We start from the raw sequence: 4,339 nt of genomic DNA, 5'->3' as shown, positions 1-4,339 counted from the left end.
AGTGGTCCCTGGTCCAGGCAGGAGCTCCTTCTATCTGTGCTGCTGAAAGCCTCTCGGGGGAGCGTGAAGTTGTTTCCGTTCTCGTAACCGGTTCCGATTACAGATCATGGAACTAGCTGCGTTCACAGAAATCAGAACCAAGCCCCGCTTTGTGCACGGATCAAGCCCTTCAAGCACACCGGCGCTCGGAGCCTGTAGCCCTGCTTCCTGACAGGGCACGACCGCGGTGATGGGATTTGGCATTAATGAAGACTATACTTTCAGGGATCATTTCTATAGTTTTTGACTTGAGAAATGTGTTTCTAAAGTGTTAGATCTTGCATTAATGAAGTCAAATAAAATGACATTCACCAGCATTAAAGAAAATATACACAGCAGAAGAGTGCAAATGTGTATTCATTTATTTGTCGGACCTGATGGAAAGCATTAGTCAGAACTAGATCCATGGAGGAGCGGCTTGGTGAACCGGTTCATCCCCCCCCCGATAACTTTCCATCAGGTCCAGGCGGACAGCTATCCGCTCCCCGGTGTGTAAGCCGGACTGGAGCGGGTGGACGGAGCAGCTCAACTCGACAGAACAGCGGCGCTCGGAGCCTGTAGCCCGGCACCACGTCGCGGTGATGGGAGTTGGCATTAATGAAGTCAAATAAAATGACATTCACCAGCACTAAAGAAAATATGCGTCTTGGTGTCCCGGTTCACCCCCCACCCCAAAAGAAACTAGTTCCATGATCCGTAATCGGAACCAGTTACGAGAACGGAAACAACTTCACGCTCCCCCGAGAGGCTTTCAGCAGCACAGATAGAAGGAGCTCCTGCCTGGACCAGGGACCACTGTCCCACTGACAGAGAAACACAGCCACATTTTATTTTTTTTCAGAAAACAATATCTCATAAATTCAGAAAAACTGAGCTTTTTTTGTTTTTCCGGAAAACAGTATCTCGTAAACTCAGAAAAACAGAGCTTTTTTTTTTTTTTTTCGGGAAACAGTATCTCGTAAACTCAGAAAAACAGAGCTTTTTTTTTTTTTTCGGAAAACAGTATCTCGTAAACTCAGAAAAACAGCGCCAATTTTTTTTTTTAACTTATTTTTTCTCGTAATTATGAGATAATTATCTCATTAATTCAGAAAAACAGAGCCGAAATTATTTTTTTTGTGAATGCAATACGCTTCGGTAGACATCATTCTAACTGTTAAAAAAAAACAAGTGGTTCCAGGCACAACAAACCCAGCGACTCACTCGTATTATAGCTTCTACTGGCATCAATCCAGCTGATGTCACCATGTCCATGTCTGTGCTGATGTCAGTATATCAACTGCCTCTATACATGGGCCAAGATTGAAGTAAACTGAAACAAATTGATGTTTTTTTTTATAGACATTTGAAATATCACCCATTATAAGTAAAGGGGAGAAAAAAAAGAATTTAAAAATTAATTAAAAATTTGAACTTTGACCTACTTTTTCCAAAATGTAACCACATCTATTCTGGGTCACTGTCAATCTATAAACCAAATTTGGTATGAATTCAACCCATAGTTTTGCTGCTACAGACATGTGAAATTTAGCCAATTTTAAGAAAATGGGCGGGGGGGTGTAAAGAATTCATAAAAAATGTAAACTTTGACTTACTGTTCCCAAAATGTAATAAGATCTATTCTGAGTCACTGGCAATCTATAAACCCAGGTTGGTATGAATTCAACCAATAGTTTTGCTGCTCGAGTGTGAAGACACAAACAAACAAAGAAACCAGCAAACCAAACCAAAAACAGTACCCCTTGCCTACCTTTCAGGGGGCAGGGTAATAATAATTAATAAGGTTTCAGCTTGGCTTTTTATTCCATATGTCATGGAAGTATACCAGAAAAGGGGTTAAAATAGGATTTACAGCCAGGTGAACATTTCTATTCTAAACCCTTGGACACATACTGCAGGGTCACTTGACCCAGGAATAAATTGTACTTAGAGCTGCATGTGGGCTTTCACACAGAAAAGAAATAACTATCTGGGATTTTTGTCAAGTGTGAAAGAGGTGTATTTGAAGCAAAATGCCTGCATCAGCAATTTACTACTAACATTGTTTCAGAGTGGGCCTACATTTAATGATAATAAAGTTGATGATTTAAACATTTATTGTGTACAGCATCTCAGCTAATGGGCCATAACTACAGACAAACTAAAGATAGACTGAATATTTTGAGAATATTTTACTGATTATATTATTTTTCTTTCTTTTTTTCCTTTTCTTGAGTTGATGGATATTCACAGTTCCCTGTAGGAATTAATAAAGTGTGTCCTTCTTTTTTCTTGCTCTCTCCCCTTCACCCCCCCCCCCCCCCCCCCCCCCCCCGAATTTCAGGTCCGGCATTGAAATGTGGTTCAACAAAACTCATAATAAAGACAGTAGAATATCAAGGGGAGCTTCATATACTTTATGAAGTTTCCCTTGGCAAAGCAAATTTGTTCAGCACCAAAAGCCAGCCAGACTACCACTCTGCTGTTATGATGCTGGACAAGACAAGTTAAAAAAGAAAAAAAAAAAAAGAATAATAAAAAAAATTAAAAAATAAAGTGTATCTTTGTATCTGTACATATACATACAATTACCTCCAGCATCTGATAGAGACAATAAGATGTATCTGTTCAATGATCATTATGGAAAGATAATTACATTGTTGTAACTCTTAACATTGAAAAGAATGTAATGTTCTTTTTTATAATAATTAAAGAGAAATTTCCCAGGAGACCCTGGATTTATGCCAAGTGATATGTCAGTCCTGTGGGAGTAAAGTTTGTTCACTGGGGTAAGGGGACGTGGACACAGTTATGAACAGCTTCCTAAAAGTTTGTCTGTGGTGTTTAAATGTCACCTAAATGTAAAAAATATAAACAGAGTTGGTCTTTCAAGACATTGTCATATCTTTACCAAGAGGAGCAAAATGACACATCTCTACTGACCAAGGTAACAGGCTCATCTTGCACCAAAGACTACAACAAACTTTCTTTGTGAGTGATGTGGACTACTACTGCTCTGTCTTCTTCTCTCCTGTCTTTCTTTTTTTTTTTCTTTTTTGGAAAGATTTTGGGACCAAAATTGTTAGAGTGTTCTACTGATTATTCATTTTGGATTTTTACATGTCAGACCACAGCAGCTGAACATTCTTTCATGGATTTTAAACAAAACAATCTTATTTCATGTAAAAATATTTCCTTATATAAAATGAATGGTCAGACACCTTGACTAATTAATTTTATTCACAAATTAGATATTTTTTTTCCCATTGCCAACAACCTCTAATAAGACACTTTTATTGATTCTGGTGCAAAAGGCAGATTTTCACAAAAGGTTTTTGACAAGGTAAAAATAGTGTCTATATACAGAATCACTAAAGTCTTCAACTTTCTCAGACAAATTAAAGGTAAGATAAGATTACTTAAGATAAGATAAGATAAGATAAGATAAGATAAGATAAGATAAGATAAGATAAGATAAGATAAGAATCTTGAATACAGAAAGAGAGGGTAAAACAGCAACCAAATTCCACCATACAGTACTTAAAGACAACCTGCCCCCTGGTGGCTCTGAGTTAGCAACTAATTCAAGCAAATAATTCTCAAAACACTCTAGCACCAGACTCCTACATCTAGACTTAGAAACAAAAATACGGAGTTGAAAGCTTTTATATCACAAATTGACAACAACCTGAGCTTCTGAAACAAAGGCCGAGACAGAGCTCTTGGCAGTTTAATCTAGAAACACTTTTTAAAGAGCATGATTTACTATTAATTTTTAGGAATCCCCATTTTTCCTGTAGTGAAAAATACATGATTCATTTTCTTATCGTATTAGCGAAATTGTATATACATAAAATCCAATGCCTAAAAGGATTAACTTCCAATGTAATTTTTAAACGTACAGATTAAAAACAATACCTCCAAAAATTGCCATATTTACATATTTCCAATTTTAAAAACTGATTAAAATTGTTAGTTTATGCAAGTATACCTACTTTAGTGAACCCCTTGTACTTTAACTTTTTTGTGTCTTGCATAAAAGCCCATGTAATTTCAATAAATGTGCACAACATTCCTTCTTGGGTTTTTTTCCCAGTTTTATCAGAACTGTAACTGATATTATTCTGTGACTTGATATGTGTTCTCATACCTGTTTTTGTCAAACATAATCTTGCGATCATGAACTACTAATCCAAATTCCTTGGCCGTATTTATAATAAACTGCGTACTTTGGTTCACTGCTGACAGTCTACGTAATGCACTACGTCACATCAAGACGTGATGACGATCGCGTCTTACGTACGCGGTATAAATCCATGTT

The 4,339-nt window shown here is 37.1% G+C and overlaps 1 pseudogene; it reads left to right on the top strand.

Annotated features, from left to right (window-relative positions):
• The first annotated feature begins 248 nt into the window (after nt 1-248).
• On the top strand, nt 249-360 carry LOC115418722 (uncharacterized; annotated as a pseudogene).
• Nucleotides 361-4,339: the final 3,979 nt, after the last annotated feature.

This window comes from Sphaeramia orbicularis, chromosome 4 (assembly GCF_902148855.1).
Source record: "Sphaeramia orbicularis chromosome 4, fSphaOr1.1, whole genome shotgun sequence".
NCBI lineage: Eukaryota > Metazoa > Chordata > Actinopteri > Kurtiformes > Apogonidae > Sphaeramia > Sphaeramia orbicularis.
The sequence above is the reverse complement of the archived record's forward strand: the minus strand, read 5'-3'. Positions and strand labels throughout refer to the sequence as shown.